Source organism: Triticum aestivum, chromosome 7B (assembly GCF_018294505.1).
Source record: "Triticum aestivum cultivar Chinese Spring chromosome 7B, IWGSC CS RefSeq v2.1, whole genome shotgun sequence".
NCBI lineage: Eukaryota > Viridiplantae > Streptophyta > Magnoliopsida > Poales > Poaceae > Triticum > Triticum aestivum.
Window position 1 is genome coordinate 158,375,954 of NC_057813.1, and position 19,663 is coordinate 158,395,616.

Here is a 19,663-nt window from a genome sequence, read left to right on the forward strand (position 1 = left end):
CTGTCCTCCCAAAGAAAGGCGGTTAGAGTTTCTGCCTCCCGTTGGTGGGGCCGTCGATCTGCCACGTCTCCTGTGGCCTTAGAGTCATGGATGCACGGTGGATCCCGGTCTTTGCCTGCGTGAGGGCATCGTCTTTAGCTGTTTTTAAAAGTTTTGTTAGAGTTTGTGTCCTCCTCAGAAAGACGAGACTGCGGCGCCCTCCTGAACATGGAATAAGGTTCTCCCCGCCTAGTCCCCATCCTATTGGTGTGTTTAGCATTGTCAGAGGGTGTGTGGATGTGTGTCTTCGGCAGATTTCGCGGGATTCGGTCGGTGGTTGTCGTTGCTGGATCTGCTCGGATCTGGTATTTTGTTCGTGTGTGTTCAGGTTGAATCCTTCCAATCTACGCTTCTCTTCATCGGCGGCGGTTGCCATTTTGCTGCATTGGTCATATGGGTCTCAGCACGACGACTTTCTGACTGCCTAGTACAACAAGTTGTGCCCAGCTCCGGCGTGGGAAGGGCGATGACGGTAGCGCGCCGTCGACTCGCTTTAATGCTTGTAGTCGTCGCTAGGTGGTCTACATATCTTAATAGTATTTTAATTATTTCTAATGTTCGTCATATTGCTATGATTGGAGATGACTAGATCGAAAATTTCCCAATTTTTTTAATAAGAGCGAGGGTTTTAACCTTCTTTTCAAAGAAACTTGCGTTTAATGAGTTGATCTGAGTTGAGGTTTGAGCACGGTAAGTTAACAAGCTAAGCCGAGTCACATTATTAACTAATGAGTACAGTATTTGCGAGTATAGGTAGATTGATATCCACCACTATGTTTTCGCGTCGTACAACCACTCCTATTTGGGGATATCTGAAGGCAACCAACCCAATAATATTATTATATTTGATATGTATTTGACGTATATATTATTTTATGTTCATGTTATATAATTTATACATACATTTGACACAATTTTATATTATTTATTGGACTAACATATACTAATCTAATGCCAAAAGCCACTTCATGTTTTCTACTCCCTCCATTCCTAAATATGAGTCTTTGTAGAGATTTCACTATGGACTACATACGGAGCAAAATGAATGAATCTACACTCTAAAATGCATCTACATACATTCGTATGTGGTTCATAGTGAAATCCCTCCAAAGACTTGTATTTAGGAACGGAGGGAGTAGTATTTTTGGACTTTCCAATAAAAGGATATTTCCGTGGGCGTGAAAAATAAAATAAAATATGAAAACTATTGTTTACACCAGAAGAGACTATGGGCCGAAAGGGGGGCAGAGGAAGGCCACAACAAAAACAGAAGGCAACAAAAATATTTTGTGTTGTGTTTCTTTGAACTCTTCTTGTTTTGAATTTGTTTTTAAGAAAAGATCCAAAGGATTTCTCTTTGTTTGTTCTTGTGATTTTTTATTTGGCTCCTTTTGGTTATTTTTTGGATCTTTTCTTTTGTGGTTTTTGTTGTTTCTCTTTTTGTTCTTTTCTTCTTTGTATTTGGGTTCTTTGTTTTCCTTTGCAAAACCAAAAAATCCAAAAGTTTCTCATTTGCGTCCTATTGAGTCTTGTGTTTCAGAAAGAGAAAACCTTGAAAAATATTTCTGTTTGGGTCTTATTTGCTTTATCCTCTAAACTAATGGAATGGAAAGCTCCTTTTGCACAACAGTTTTTAGCTTCAGTCACGGCAACACTTGCACTATATTATTATTGGTTATCCATGCTCTTCAAGTTGTGGAAGTGACAAAGCAATAATGACGATTACTTGGTGAAGTTGTTGCGACAAACAAAGTTGGTATTGTCATGTTTTATTTCCCTTATGTACAGATGTTCATCTTCATGATTGTTGCGTTCTGTTTTATGACACTCATTCTGTCATATTGTGCATAATGAGAGTTCGATGATTCATGATTTCTCATGTTGAGTTTTAATTGACTAGGAGCGTATAATGAACAATCTTGAATATTAACATGTGTTAAAATGTGACATAATGTGGTATGTTGGCATGCTATTCTCTTGTGAAGTAATCAAGGGGCTTGACTTGTCACATCTTCATACATGATTTATCAATTCCAATTCAACCTCGAAGGTGTTATGAATTTATAATATAGTATGTCAGGGCATGTCTCTCTCTAAGTGGTTTTGGTGATTGATGACAATGCGTTTGCGGACTAATCGTGTGCATTGAGCTTTCAGATACTTATTCATTGGCATGAGACGATTCAATTCCCCTCGGTGTTTAAGGAGAAGACGGTGTGTTTCCTTCGTTTCAGTTTTGGTGGACTTGAGTCGTAGGAAACACCGTACTATGAAGAGGGGGTCCGTATTAGAAATGTTAGGGTGGAATCAACACGTACACGTCCCTTTGCACCCCCAACTCTTTCCCGCATCTTTGGAGGATCCTTCGTTGTCTTGGAAGTGGGCTTGATAGTGATCCAATGGTAGTACAACGACACCGAGCGACAGTACCGCCAAGAGCCACAGGCGGCAGTACCGCTGTTCGTCAGCGGTATACCGCCTGGAGGTCTCGGCAGCAGTACCGCTTCGGTGTCGTGCTATTACCGCCTCGATTCAAGAGCGTCGCCTCTCGTGTCGGGTTGTGAGACAGTAGGAGCGCCAGCGGCGGCGGTAGTACCCCTCACGAGCGGTAGTGCCACCCGACTACCGTTGCTAGTGCCGCCCGGGCTCTCGCTCTCGTGCCCCTTCCCCATGAGGCCTCTACTCTCTGTCTCTGCGGTAGTACCGCTGGGGTCGCGGTAGTACCACTGTCACCAGCGGTAGTACCGCTCTATGCGGGCTGAAAGGGGGGGGAGGGTAACGGTTGGATTGGTTCCCCCACTATAAAAGGAGGTCTTCTTCGTCAAGAAGACCTACCTCTTTTCCCCAAGCTCCATTGTTGCTCCAAAGCTTTTCGACTGACCTCTCTCCCTAGCCAATCAAACTTATTGATTTTCTAGGGATTGGTTGAGAAGGCCCGGATCTACACTTCCACCAAGATAAATTTGATTCCACCTACTAATCCCTTGCAGGTCTTGTTACTCTTGGGTGGTTGAGCACCCTAGATGGTTGAGATCACCTCGGAGCCACATTCCATTATGGTGAAGCTCCATGGTATTGTTGGGAGCCTCCAATCAAGTTGTGGAGATAGCCCCAACCTTGTTTGCAAAGGTTCGGTCGCCGCCTTCAAGTGCACCACTAGTGGAATCACGACATCTCGCATTGTGTGAGGGCGTGAGGAGAATACGGTGGTCCTAGTGGCTTCTTGGGGAGCATTGTGCCTCCACACCGCTCCAACGGAGACGTACTTTCCCCAAAGGGAAGGAACTTTGGTAACACATCCTCGTCTCCACCGGCTCCACTTGTGGTTATCTCTTACCTTTACTTTGTGCAAGCTATTATTGTGTTGTATACTTAGCTTGCACTTGTTGTTGCTGTTGTTGTTAGCATCATATAGGTTGCTCACCTAGTTGCACATCTAGACAACCTATTGTTGCTAAACCTAATTTGTAAGAAAAGCTAAAATTTGGTAGTTGCCTATTCACCCCCCTCTAGTCAACCATATCGATCCTCTCAATTGGTATCAGAGCCTCGTCTCTTTATTAAGGGTTTCACCACCCAAAGAGTATGTTTGACACCTGGGAGGTTGTGCCCGAGGCCGTGGAGTTGATTTTGATCACTCGAGACAACTTAAATGAAGCTATGGCTTCACTTAAGACATCTATGACGGCGGAAGTCAAGTCCATGCTTAAAGAATTACTTGAGGGGATGAAATCCACTCCCGATCCCTTGCTTGTGGTTAATACCACGACATCAGAGTCGGAGGCCAATTCCGCCAAGGAAGGGGCTAAAGGTACTCATGTTCCTTCCCCTCATGAGAAGAATGGGACGGGAACCTTTGCCTCAGTTCCCCCTCCCCCAGTCTATTGAGGACCGGTCCCCATAGCTCGCATTAATATGCATGGTCCTCCTCCAAAGCTTGTTAAGGGTGATTTTGCTAGTTGGATCTCCCGCATTAAGTCTCATTTGAATCATTGCTCTACTAACCTTTGGAGAATCATTGAGCAAGGCTTCTACCCGCATGATCCAAACAACTTCACCCCAAGAGAAGAAGTGGACAATCAATACAATCACTCTGCTTTGTTCATCCTTCAAGAAGCAGTTCCTCCCGAAGACCTAGCGCACCTATGACCTTTCACTCGTGCAAAGGATTGTTGGGAGTACATTGTTTCTATGTACAAGGGGAGCTCAAGCATCCAATGGTCCAACTTTGAAGTGGTCCTTGATGAGGCCGATGAGTTTGTGATGCTTGAAGATGAGGATCCGCGTGATCTTTACCGGGAGGGTGACTACTCTTGTGGTTGCTCTCCAAGACCATGGAAGCAAGGACACAGATGACACTTGGATTAAGAGCAAGTTCCTCAAGGCCATCATGCCATTCAACAAGGCCATGTCTTCCGTGATTCGACAAAGGCCCGACTTTCACACCTTAACCTCAAGTGAAGTGTTGGATGAGTTTATTGCCATGAACATCATGAACAAGACCGCGCTCTTGCTCGTGGCCGGTCAAAGAAAAGCACTCCCACCCTTGCTTTGAAGGCCAAGGTCATTCCGGAAGAAGAAGAGGAAGAAGAAGAAGAGTGTGGCCCCTAAGACACCAAATATGCTTACCATGAGCACATGGCTCTTGCGTCAAGGCAATTTTGGAGCAACAAGAGGAACTCAAGGCCCAACTTCACCAAGAACAACTCAAGTGGGTCAAAGAACAAGCAACGTGTAAGAACTTGCTACAACTGTGGCAATGTGAGTCACTTTGTGGTGGATTGCCCCTATGAGAAGAGGGAAGACAATGGTGGCAAGCTCATTCGCAAAGATAAAGCCAAGTCCTTCCCTAGCAAGAACAACTTCACCAAGAAGACTCCTCCAAAGGGCCTGGTTGCACATCAAGAGTACCCCTCCGATGATGATGAGGAAGATACAAGTGGATAAAGAATGGTTCTACCTCTTGAGCTTGCGTTGGTTTTCCCTAGAAGAGGAAAGGGTGATGCAACAAAGTAGCATAAGTATTTCCCTCAGTTTTGAGAACCAAGGTATCAATCCAATAGGAGATGACACACAAGTCACCGAGTACCTGCACAAACAATCAAGAACTTGCAACCAATGCGATAAAGGGGTTGTCAATCCCTTCATGGTCACTCGCAAAAGTGAGATCTGATAGAGATAATAAAGTAAATATTTTTGGTATTTTTGATGTATAGAAGTAAAGATTGCAAAATAGTAAACGAGATTTAGTAATATGGAAAAGAGACTTTAATATAATGGAAAGGAGACCCGGGGGCCATAGGTTTCACTAGTGGCTTCTCTTGAGATAGCATGTATTATGGTGGGTGAACAAATTACTGTCGAGCAATTGATAGAAAAGTGCATAATTATGATGACATCTAAGGCAATGATTATGAACATAGGCATCATGGCCGTGTCAAGTAGACCGACTCCTGCCTACATCTGCTACTATTACTCCACATATCGACCGCTACCCGGCATGCATCTAGAGTATTAAGTTCATAAGAACGGAGTAACGCATTAAGCAAGATGACATGATGTAGAGGGATAAACTCAAGCAATATGATATAAACCCCATCTTTTTATCCTCGATGGCAACAATACAATACGTGCCTTGCTGCCCCTACTGTCACTGGGAAAGGACACCGCAAGATTGAACCCAAAGCTAAGCACTTCTCCCATGGCAAGAAAGATCAATCTAGTAGGCCAAACTAAACCGATAATTCCAAGAGACTTGCAAAGATATCAAATCATGCATATAAGAATTCAGAGAAGAACCAAATAATATTTATAGATAATCTTGATCATAAATCCACAATTCATCAAATCTCGGCAAACACACCGCAAAAGAGTATTACATCGAATAGATCTCCAAGAACATCGAGGAGAACTTTGTAATGAGAATCAAAGAGAGAGAAGAAGCCATCTAGCTAATAACTATGGACCCAAAGGTATGTGGTAAACTACTCACGCTTCATCGGAGAGGTGATGGTGTTGATGTAGAAGCCCTCCATGATTGATTCCCCCTCCAGCAGATCACCGGAAAAGGCCCCAAGATGGGATCTCACAGGTACAGAAGGTTGCGGCGGTGGAAAAGTGGTTTCGTGGCTCCCCCTGATGTTTTTAGGGTATAAGAGTATATATAGGTGAAAGTGCAACTATCCCTGGGTGGTTTTGGTAATTCCTAACAACATATAGCTCATTGAGCTAATGTTATTTCAAGATAAATATTTCAAGAAAGCTCAATGATTGGCATGGCATGGATGAGAAAAGTGGATCCCTCAAAATGCTAAGGACAAAAGAATTGGCTCAAGCTCAAAGCACAAGACTCTACATTTTCTATTTTAGTGATCCATGATCACATTGAGTCTATAGGAAAAGCCAATACTACCAAGGAGGGATGAGGTGTTGCTTAATGAATTTCTTGCTCAAAATGCTTAGTGATATGCTCCAAAGCCCTCAAATACTTTCTCACATACACATATGACCCAAACCAAAAGTCAAACTCGGCCCCACTGAAACCATCTATCCGACACCACCAAGTTCAGATGTCATAGCCACGGCCACAAACCCTAGTCTTTTCGGTCTCACCGATAGGGATCTCGGTCTCACCGAGATGGGATTGCAATCTCTCTGTTTCCTTCGTAACGTTTCGGTCAAACCGAGATGAGCTATAAGTCCCACCGAGATTGCAATGCAAACTCATTGTTTCCCTTTCGTAACGTTTCGGTCTAACCGAGATGAGCAAATCGGTCCCATCGAGTTTGCCTGACCAACCCTCTGTGTGTCTATTACCAAAATCGGTCCCACCGAGTTTGTGTAATCTGTCTCACCGATATTACATTATTCCCTAACCCTAACCATATCGGTCCCACCGAGATGACATGTCGGTCCCACTGAAAATCCTAATAGTCACATTATTTACTAAATCGGTCCGATCGAGTTTCAAGATTCGGTCCCACCGAGTTTGGTAAGTTGTGTGTAACAGTTAGATTTTGTGTGGACACTATATATATCCCTCTGTCGGTGTCAAAACCGGCAGATCTTGGATAGGGGGTCTCGATCTGTGCGTCTAAGGCTAATGGTAACAGGAGGCAAGGGACACAATGTTTTACCCAGGTTCGGGCCCTCTCGGTGGAGGTAAAACCCTACTTCCTGCTTGATTGATCTTGATGATATGAGTATTACAAGAGTTGATCTACCACGAGATCATAGAGGCTAAACCCTAGAAGCTAGCCTATGATGATTATGATTCTTGTGATTGTCCCTGTAAAAACCGAACCCTCCGATTTATATAGACACCGGAGGGGTCTAGTGTTTAAACAAAGTCGGTTACAAAGAAGGAAATCTAATATCAGGATCACCAAGCTTGTCTTCCACGCAAAGGAGAGTCCCACCGGACACGGAACAAAGTCTTGAGTCTTGTATCTTCACGGTCCAACAGTCCGGCCAAAGTATATAGCCCGGCTGTCCGGATACCCCCCTAATCCAGGACTCCCTCGGTAGCCCCTGAACCAGGCTTCAATGACGATGAGTCCGGCGTGCAATTTGTCTTCGGCATTGCAAGGCGGGTTCCATCTCTGAATACTCCAAAGTAACTATCGAACAGTTAAATCGTGTCCAGATCCGCAAGATGATCTTCACATACCACCGTAGAGAGAACGATATTCCACAAATGTAATCTACTGACGACTACAGACGACGTGACATGACACTACGGTCGAGTCATTACTCGAACCGTTTTCCCACAACCAGCCACAACGCATATTGCGAGGCGGTTTCCTCGGTACGTCCTGTCGAAGCAGAGATCATGTCCCCTTATCACGGGATTCCCATCAATACAGGTATGGGTAACCCAACCGCACCATCAATCGCGGCGCCTGGGAAATAAGCGATCTTCGACGGGCAAGTGGGGAGGTGCACCGTTTTCGTCGCCTCTATAAAGGGATAAGGATTTCCCCATTTTTACCCATGCCTTTTTCCTCCTCTTCTTATCCATTCTCGTACCTCGAGCTCCAGCGCCCTAGTTCACACCTTCTCTGTTGGGGAACGTAGCAGAAATTCAAAATTTTCTACGCATCATCAAGATCAATCTATGGAGATACTAGCAACGAGAGAGAGGGGAGTGCATCTTCATACCCTTGAAGATCGCGATGCGGAAGCGTTACAAGAACGCGGTCGGTGGAGTCGTTCACGAAGCGATTCAGATTGCTGCCGAATCTGATCTAAGCATCAAACAATGGTGCCTCCGCGTTCAACACATGTACAGCCCGGGGACGTCTCCTCCTTCTTGATCTAGCAAGGGGAGAGGAGAAGTTGAGGGAAAACTCCGACAGCACGACGGCATGGTGGTGATGGAGCTCGTGGTTCTCCGACAGGGCTTCGGCAAGCACTACGGAGGAGGAGGAAGAGTTGGAGGAGGGAGGGGCTGCGCCAAAAGCAAGGGTGCTGCAGCCCTCCCAACCCCCTCTATTAATAGGGTGCAGGGGAGAGGGGGCCGGCCCCTCTAGATCCCATCTAAAGGGGCGGCCGCGGCCAGGAGGGGGAAACTTGCCCCCCAAGCAAGGTGGAGGCGCCCCCTCCCCTAGGGTTTCCAACCCTAGGCGCCTTGGGCCCTTGGGGAGGGGCGCACCAGCCCACTAGGGGCTGGTTCCCTCCTATATTCAGCCCATCAAGTCCCCGGGGCAGGTGTCCCCACCAGGTGGACCTCCGGACACCTTTCGGTGGTCCCGGTACAATACCGATAACCCCTGAAACTATTCCGGTGATTGAACCTGGACTTCCCATATATAAATCTTCACCTCCGGACCATTCCGGAACTCCTCGTGACATACGGGATCTCATCCGGGACTCCGAACGACATTCGGTAACCACATACTATTTCCCATAACAACTCTAGCGTCACCGAACCTTAAGTGTGTAGACCCTACGGGTTCGGGAACCATGCAGACATGACCGAGACATTCTCCGGTCAATAACCAACAGCGGGATCTGGATACCCATGTTGGCTCCCACATGTTCCACGATGATCTCATCGGATGGACCACGATGTCAAGGATTCAAGCAATCCCGTATGCAATTCCCTTTGTCAATCGGTATGTTACTTGCCCGAGATTCGATTGTCGGTATCCCAATACCTCGTTCAATCTCGTTACCGGCAAGTCACTTTACTCGTTCTGTAATACATGATCCCGTGACTAACTACTTAGTCACATCGAGCTCATTATGATGATGCATTACCGAGTGGGCCCAGAGATACCTCTCCGTCACACGGAGTGACAAATCCCAGTCTCGATTCGTGCCAACCCAACAGACACTTTCGGAGATACCCGTAGTGCACCTTTATAGCCACCCAGTTATGTTGTGTCGTTTGGCACACCCAAAGCATTCCTACGGTATCCGGGAGTTGCACAATCTCATGGTCTAAGGAAATGATACTTGACATTAGAAAAGCTTTAGCAAACGAACTACACGATCTTGTGATATGCTTAGGATTGGGTCTTGTCCATCACATCATTCTCCTAATGATGTGATCCCGTTATCAACGACATCCAATGTCCATGGTCAGGAAACCATAACCATCTATTGATCAATGAGCTAGTCAACTAGAGGCTCACTAGGGACATATTGTGGTCTATGTATTCACACATGTATTACGATTTCCGGTCAATACAATTATAGCATGAACAATAGACAATTATCATGAACAAGGAAATACAATAATAACCATTTTATTATTGCCTCTAGGGCATATTTCCAACAGTCTCCCACTTGCACTAGAGTCAATAATCTAGTTCACATCACTATGTGATTGTAATGAATCAACGCCCATGGGGTTTGATCATATCTCGCTTGTGAGAGAGGTTATTAGTCAATGGATCTGAACCTTTCAGATCCGTGTGTGCTTTTGCAAATCTCTATGTCATCTCCTAGATGCAGCTACCACGCTCTATTTGGAGCTATTCCAAATAACTGTTCTACTATACGAATCCGGTTTACTACTCAGAATAATCCAGATTAGTGTCAAAGTTTGCATCGGCGTAACCCTTTACGACGAACTCTTATACCACCTCCATAATCGAGAAAATTCCTTAGTCCACTAGTTACTAAGGTTAAGTTTGACCGCTGTCATGTGATCCATTCCTGGATCACTCTTGTACCCCTTGACTGACTCATGGCAAGGCACATTTCAGGCGCGGTACTCAGCATAGCATACTGTAGAGCCTATGTCTAAAGCATAGGGGACGACCTTCGTCCTTTCTCTCTCTTCTGCCGTGGTCAGGTCTTGAGTCTTACTCAATACTCACACCTTATAACACAGCCAAGAACTCCTTCTTTGCCGATATATTTTGAACTCCTTCAAAATCTTGTCACAGTATGTATTCATTTGAAAGTACTATTGAGCGTTTTTGATCTATCCATATAGATCTTGATGCACAATGTTCAAGTAGCTTAATCAAGGTTTTCCATTGAAAAACACTTTTCAAATAACCTGCTTTCTAGAAACTCTACATCATTTCTGATCAACAATATGTCAATAATATATACTCATCAGAAATTCTATAGTGCTCCCACTCACTTGTTTGGAAATACAAGTTTCTCATAAACTTTTTATAAACACAAAATCTTTGATCATCTCATCAAAGCGTATATTCCAACTCCGAGATGCTTACTCCAGTCCTTAGAAGGATTGCTGGAGCTTTGCATACTTGTTAGCATCTTTCAGGATTGTCAAAACCTTCTGGTTGTATCACATACAACCTTTCCTCAAGAAAACTGTTGAGGAAACAATGTTTTGACATCCTATCTTCAAGATTTCATAAATAATGCAGTAATTGCTAATATAATTCCAACAGACTCTTAGCATCGCTACAAATGAGAAAGTCTCATCGTAGTCAACTACTTGAACTTGTCCGAAAACATCTTAACCACAAGTCGAGCCTTCTTAATGGTGACACTCACCATCATTGTCCGTCTTCCTTTTAAAATCCATCTTAACCCAATAGCCTTATGACCATCAAGTAGTTCTTCCAAAGTCTACACTTTGGTTTCTAGACATGGATCCTCTCTCGAATTTTATGGCCTCTAGCCATTTGTCAGAATCTGGGCCCACCATTGCTTCTCCATAGCTCGTAGGTTCATCGTTGTCTAGCAACATGACCTTCAAGACAGGATTATTGTACCACTCTGAAGCAGTACATGTCCTTGTCATCCTACGAGGTTTGGTAGTGACTTGATCCGAAGCTTCATGATCACTATCATAAGCTTCTACTTCAATTGGTGTAGGTGCCACAATAACAACTTCCTGCGCCCCTGTTACACACTAGTTGAAGTGATGGTTCCATAACCTCATCAAGTCTCCGCCATCCTCCCACTCAATTCTTTCGAGAGAAACTTTTCCTCGAGAAAGGACCTGATTCTAGAAACAATTACTTTTGCTTTCGGATCTGAGACAGGAGGTATACCCAACCATTTTGGGTATCCTATGAAGATGTATTTATCCGCTTTGGGTTCGAGCTTATCAGGATGAAACTTTTTCACATAAGCGTCGCAGCCCCAAACTTTTAAGAAACGACAGGTTAGGTTTCTCTAAACCACAGTTCATACGCTGTCATCTCAACGGAATTACGTGGTGCCCTATTAAAGTGAATGTGGTTGTCTCTAATGCCTAACCCATGAACGATAGTGGTAATTCGATAAGAGACATCATGGCATGCACCATATCCAATAGGGTGCATCTATGATGTTCGAACACACCATCACACTATGGTGTTCCAGGCGGTGTTAGTTGTGAAACAATTTCCACAATGTCTCAATTGTGTACCAAACTCGCAACTCAGATGTTCATCTCTATGATCATATCACAGACATTTTATCCTCTTGTCACGAAGATCTTCAACTTCACTCTGAAATTACTTGAACCTTTCAATAATTCAGACTTGTGTTTCATCAAGTAAATATACTCAACATCTACTCAAATCATCTGTGAAGTAAGAACATAACGATATCCACTGCATGCCTCAGCACTCATTGGACTGCACACATCAAAATGTGTTACTTCCAACAATTTGCTATCTTGTTCCATCTTACTGAAAACGAGGCTTTTCAGTCATCTTGCCCATGTGGTATGATTTGCATGTCTCAAGTGATTCAAAATCAAGTGAGTCCAAACGATCCATCTTCATGGAGTTTCTTCATGCGTATACACCAATAGACATGGTTCGCATGTCTCAAACTTTTCAAAAACGAGGGAGTCCAAAGATCCATCAACATGGATTTTCTTCATGCATTTTATACCAATATGACTTACAAGGCAGTGCCACAAGTAAGTGGTACTATCATTACTATCTTATATCTTTTGGCAAGAAAATGTGTATCACTAGATCGAGATTCAATAAACCATTCCTTTAGGTGCAAGACCATTGAAGGTATTATTCAAATAAATAGAGTAACCATTATTCTCCTTAAATGAATAACCGTATTGCGATAGACATAATCCAATCATGTCTATGCTCAACGCAAACACCAAATAACAATTATTTAGGTTTAACACCAATCTCGATGGTAGACGGAGCAGGCGATGCTTGATCACATGAACCTTGGAAACACTTCCAACACACATCGTCATCTCACCTTTAGCTAGTCTCCGTTTATTCCGTAGCTCTTTTATTTCGAGTTACTAACACTTAGCAACCAAACCGGTATCTAATACCCTGGTGCTACTAGGAGTACTAGTAAAGTACACATTAACATAATGTATATCCAGTATACTTCTATCGACCTTGCCTGCCTTCTCATCTACCAAGTATATAGGGTAATTCTGCTTCAGTGTCCGTTCCCTCATTACAGAAGCACTTAGTCTTGGGTTTGGGTTCAACCCTGGGTTTCTTCACTGGAGCAGCAACTGATTTGCCATTTCATGAAGTACCCCTTCTTGCCCTTTCCCTTCTTGAAACTAGTGGTTTCACTAACCATCAACAATTGATGCTCCTTCTTGATTTCTACATTCGCGGTGGCGAACATTGCGAATAGCTCAAGGATCATCATACTTATCCCTGTTATGTTATAGTTCATCACGAAGCTCTAGTAGCTTGGTGGAAATGTCTTTGGAGAAACATCACTATCTCATCTGGAAGATTAATCCCACTCGATTCAAGTGATTGTTGTACCCGGACAATATGAGTACAAGCTCAACGATTGAGATCTTCTCCCTTTGTTTCTAGGCTAGAAAAATCGTCGGAGGTCTCATACCTCTTGACGTGGGCACGAGCCTGAAATCCCAATTTCAGCTCTTGGAACATCTCATATGTTCTCCGACATTTCAAAAAGTCTTCGGTGCCTCAATTCTAAACCATTTAACATTACCGAACTATCATGTAGTCATCAAAACGTGTATGTCAGATGTTCAGACCACGTTCGAGGTCCAGCACACTAAGCGGTGCATTAAGGACATAAGCCTTCTATTGTCCGCATAATTGCTACTGTCGACTCTCAACTATATTTTCTCTAGGAACATATCTAAAATAGTAGAACTAAAGCGCGAGCTATGACATAATTTGTAAAGGGCTTCTGACTATGTTCAGGATAATTAAGTTCATCTAATGAACTCCCACTTAGATAGACATCCCTCCAGTCATCTAAGTGATTACATGATCCGAATCAACTAGGCCGTGTCCGATCATCACGTGAGATGGACTAGTCATCATCGGTGAACATCTTCATATTGATCGTATCCACCATACGACTCATGCTCGACCTTTCGGTCTCTTGTGTTCTGAGGCCATGTTTGTACATGCTAGGCTCGTTAAGTTAATGTAAGTGTTTCACGTGTGTAAATCTGGCTTACACCCGTTGTATGTGAATGTTAGAATCTATCCCACCCGATCATCACGTGGTGTTTCGAAACGACGAACTTTCGCAATGGTGCACAGTTAGGGGGAACACTTTCTTGAAATTTTAATGAGGGATCATCTTATTTACTACCGTCGTTCTAAGCAAGTAAGATGCATAAACATGATAAACATCACATGCAATCAAATAGTAACATGATATGGCCAATATCATTTTGCTCCTTTTGATCTCCATCTTCGGGGCTCCATGATCATCATCGTCACCGACATGACACCATGATCTCCATCATCGTGTCTCCATGAAGTTGTCTCGCCAACTTATTACTTCTACTACTATGGCTACCGGTTAGCAATAAAGTAAAGTAATTACATGGCGTTGTTCAATGACATGCAAGTCATACAATAAATGAAGACAACTCCTATGGCTCCTGCCGGTTGTCATACTCATCGACATGCAAGTCGTGATTCCTATTACAAGAACATGATCAATCTCATACATCACATATCATTCATCGCATTCTTTTTGGCCATATCACATCACATAGCATACCCTGCAAAAACAAGTTAGACGTCCTCTACTTGTTGTTTGCATGTTTTACGTGGTTGCTATGGGTTTCTAGCAAGAACGTTTCTTACCTACGCAAAAGCCACAACGTGATATGCCAATTTCTATTTACCCTTCATAAGGACCCTTTTCATCGAATCCGATCCGACTAAAGTGGGAGAGACTGGCACCCGCTAGCCACCTTATGCAACAAGTGCATGTCAATCGGTGGAACCTGTCTCACGTAAGTGTACGTGTAAGGTCGGTCCGGGCCGCTTCATCCCACAATACCGTCGAAACAAGATTGGACTAGTAACGGTAAGCATATTGAACAAAATCAACGCCCACAACTACTTTGTGTTCTACTCGTGCAAATAATCTACGCAATAGACCTAGCTCATGATGCCACTGTTGGGGAACGTAGTAGAAATTCAAAATTTTCCTACGAATCACCAAGATCTATCTATGGAGAGACTAGCAACGAGAAAGAGGAGAGTGCATCTACATACCCTTGTAGATCACTAAGCGGAAGCGTTCAAGAGAACGGGTGAGGGAGTCTTGGATTAGGGGGTGTCCGGATGGCCGGACTATGACCTTTGACCGGACTCCCGGACTATGAAGATACAAGATTGAAGACTTCATCCCGTGTCCGGATAGGACTTTCCTTGGCGTGGAAGGCAAGCTTGGCAATTCGATATGAAGATCTCCTCCCATTGTCACCGACTCTGTGTAACCCTAGCCCTCTCCGGTCTCTATATAAACCGGAGAGTTTTAGTCCGTAGGACGAACAACAATCATACCATAGGCTAGCTTCTAGGGTTTAGCCTCTCTGATCTCGTGGTAGATCAACTCTTGTACTACCCATATCATCAATATTAATCAAGCAGGAGTAGGGTTTTACCTCCATCGAGAGGGCCCGAACCTGGGTAAAAACATCGTGTCCCTTGTCTCCTGTTACCATCCGCCTAGACGCATAGTTCGGGACCCCCTACCCGAGATCCGCCGGTTTTGACACCGACATTGGTGCTTTCATTGAGAGTTCCTCTGTGTCGTCACCTTTAGGCCCGATGGCTTCTTCGATCATCAACCACGACGCGGTCCAGGGTGAGACTTTTCTCCCCGGACAGATCTTCGTATTCGGCGGCTTCGCACTGCGGGCCAATTCGCTTGGCCATCTGGAGCAGATCAAAAGCTACGCCCCTGGCCATCAGGTCAGGTTTGGAAGCTTAAACTACACGGCCGACATCCGCGGGGACTTGATCTTCGACGGATTCGAGCCACGGCCGAGCGCGCCGCACTGTCACGATGGGCATGATCTAGCTCTGCCGCCGGACAGCGCCCAGTGCGCCGCTCAGGTGTCCGCTCCGACCATTAGCTCGGAGCCGACTGCGCCAGTCGGGGACGGACGGTTGGACGCCGCCCCAGGAGCCGCAATCTCTACGGCGATAGAGCCGAATACCAGCCTAGTCCTTTGCGAGGCCTGTGACTCCAAGGTGCCGGACTCCGTTCTGGACTCTGAATCTTCCGCACCCCTTCTGATCGAACCCGATTGGGCTCCGATCATGGAGTTCACCGCCGTGGACGTCTTTCAGCACTCGCCCTTCGATATCCTGAATTCACTAAAGTCTCTCTCTTTGTCAGGAGAGCCCTGGCCGGACTATGGTCAGCATGGTTGGGATGCGGACGACGAAGAAATTCGAAACCCACCCACCAGCCACTTTGTAGCCACTATCGAAGATCTAACCGACATGCTCGACTTCGACTCCGAAGACATCGACGGTATGGACGTCGATGAAGGAGATGACCAAGAACCAGCACCTATAGGGCACTGGAAAGCCACCTCGTCATATGACATATACATGGTGGACACCCCAAAGCAGGGGATGGCGATGAAAAAACGGAGGACGACCCCTCCAAGAAGCAACCCAAGCGCCGACGTCAGCGGCGCCGCTCTAAATCCCGCCAAAGCAAAAATGGCAAGTCCAGCACTGGAGACAACAACACCCCGGACAGTGCCAAAGACAACCCCCTCCAGCAGGATTCAGCGCAGGAGGACGGAGGAGTCATCCCTCATGAGAGAGCGGCAGACAGGGAGGTCGAGGACGACAATTATATGCCTCCCTCCGAAGACGAGGCAAGCCTCAACGACGACGAATTCATCGTGCCAGAGGATCCCGTCGAACAAGAGCGTTTCAAACGCAGGCTTATGGCCACGGCAAGCAGCCTCAAGAAAAAACAGCAGCAGCTTAGAGCTGACCAAGACTTGCTAGCCGACAGATGGACTGAAGTCCTGGCGGCCGAAGAGTATAAACTCGAACGCCCCTCCAAGAGCTACCCAAAGCGCAGGCTGCTACCCCAACTAGAGGAGGAAGCAACTAAACCTACATCACCAGCGTACGATGCGCCCGATCGGCCACCCCGTGGCCGCGACAGAGAGGCCTTTCGGCCCTCAACTCAAGCTGCACCCCGGTGCCGCTCCAAAAATACCAGAGCACGGGGAAACGCAACAGACCTGCGAGACATATTGGAGGATAAGGCAAGGCAAACAAGATCGATCTACGGATCGCGTGGGCGCCCCACGTCACGTGACGATAACCGTCACGCCGGATATGATAAATACGGCCAGGCCGAACACAAAAGACAAAGCTCATCCGAGCTACGTCGCGATATAGCCCAGTACAGGGGCGCCGCACACCCACTATGCTTCACAGACGAAGTAATGGATCATCAAATCCCCGAGGGTTTTAAACCCGTAAACATCAAATCATACGATGGCACAACAGATCCCGCGGTATGGATCGAGGATTATCTCCTTCATATCCACATGGCCCGTGGTGATGATCTACACGCCATCAAATACCTCCCGCTCAAGCTTAAAGGACCAGCTCGGCATTGGCTTAACAGCCTGCCAGCAGAGTCAATTAGTTGCTGGGAGGACCTGGAATCCGCGTTCCTTGACAACTTCCAGGGCACTTATGTGCGACCACCAGACGCCGATGACCTAAGCCACATAATCCAGCAGCCAGAGGAATCGGCCAGACAATTCTGGACACGGTTCCTAACCAAGAAAAATCAAATAGTCGACTGTCCGGACGCCGAGGCCCTTGCAGCCTTCAGGCACAACATCCGAGACGAATGGCTCGCCCGGCACCTAGGACAGGAAAAGCCGAAATCTATGGCAGCCCTCACGACACTCATGACCCGCTTTTGCGCGGGAGAAGACAGCTGGCTAGCTCGTAGCAATAACATAACCAAGAGCCCTGGCAATTCGGATACCAAGGACAACAATGGCAGGTCACGTCGCAACAAGCACAAGCGCCGCATTAACGGCGACAATACTGAGGATACGGCAGTTAATGCCGGATTCAGAGGCTCTAAACCCGGTCAGCGGAAGAAGCCATTCAAAAGAAACCCTCCGGGCCCATCCAGTTTAGACCGGATACTCGATCGCTCGTGCCAGATACACGGCACCCCCGAACAACCAGCCAACCACACCAACAGGGATTGTTGGGTGTTCAAGCAGGCAGGCAAGTTAAGTGCCGAAACCAGAGACAAGGGGCTGCATAGCGATGACGAGGAGGAGCCCCGGCCGCCGAACAACAGAGGACAGAAGGGCTTCCCCCCGCAAGTGCGGACGGTGAACATGATATACGCAACCCATATCCCCAAAAGGGAGCGGAAGCGTGCTCTCAAGGACGTCTATGCGTTGGAGCCAGTCGCCCCAAAGTTCAACCCATGGTCCTCCTGCCCGATCACTTTTGATCGAAGGGACCACCCCACTAGCATTCGTCACGGCGGATTCGCCGCATTGGTCCTAGACCCAATCATTGACGGATTTCACCTCACTAGAGTCCTCATGGACGGCGGCAGCAGCCTGAACCTGCTTTATCAGGATACAGTGCGAAAAATGGGTATAGATCCCTCAAGGATTAAACCCACAAAGACAACCTTTAAAGGCGTCATACCAGGTGTAGAAGCCAGCTGTACAGGCTCGGTTACACTCGAAGTGGTCTTCGGATCCCCGGATAATTTCCGAAGCGAAGAGTTAATCTTCGACATAGTCCCATTCCGCAGTGGCTATCACGCCCTGCTCGGACGAACCGCATTCGCAAAATTCAATGCGGTGCCGCACTACGCATATCTCAAGCTCAAGATGCCAGGCCCTCGCGGAGTCATTACGGTAAATGGAAACACCGAACGCTCTCTCCGAACGGAGGAGCACACGGCGGCCCTGGCGGCGGAAGTACAAAGTAGCCTCTCAAGGCAATTCTCCAATCCGGGTGTTAAACGTCCGGACAACGTCAAGCGCGCCCGAAGTAACCTACAACAAAACCGGCTGGCACGTTCCGAGCAAGCATAGCAGTGCGGCCCCAACCCCAGCCCTCGCCAGATGGCGATAGCGGTACCACGCGTACATAATTACGCTTTGGAAATACCATGGGCATAAGGGGAGGGGCACAACCACGGCACGCCCAGAATGCGGCTCAACCGCACTAGGGGCTCCCTATTCTGCCGTTTCCTTTTTTTATATACTTTCAGGACCCAACTATCCGGAAGGCCTGTCCGGCAATACACTCGCCGAACACACGATGCAACAGCCAGGGAGAGAACAAGCCACGTCAAATGTCCAGGTGGTCTCTATAACGAGCTAAATACCTGTTTTACTTAAAGTCTCGCAGCTTGCCCCTGGAGGGGGACATGTCAAATAATCCCATCTCTTGCTTATCGCACTATTTGTATCGTTCTGCTTTCATAGCAGCCCTTTTTAATAAACAATACATAGCTCTTATCTATTATTGTATTCATCTATTTTTATACAAATATGTTCAGTCATGACATTATGCAACCGTACACTTTGGTACGGCCAATACACCAGGGGCTTAAGCACCCCATAACACGGTGTGAGAAGACCGAACACTCTCATGAGTGCGGCACCCCGAACTTATAGCACTATATGCATCGGCTCCGAATCATGTCTTGGGTCAATAGTTGGGTTTGCCCGGCTCCCATGTTTTGGTACCTTACGTTCCGCAATGTTGGCTAAGGTAGCGCTGGGAGAACTACTGCGATTGTGCCCCAGTTGAGCTGGGTTAACACCTCAGTAGAGAAAGCTAAAACTGACCGTCATGATAGTGCGAGAGACCGGTCGCTGTTCGCGAGGTTTTTCGAGTCCCTAAAGACTTATGCCGCTTAGAGCGAGGAGCCGGAT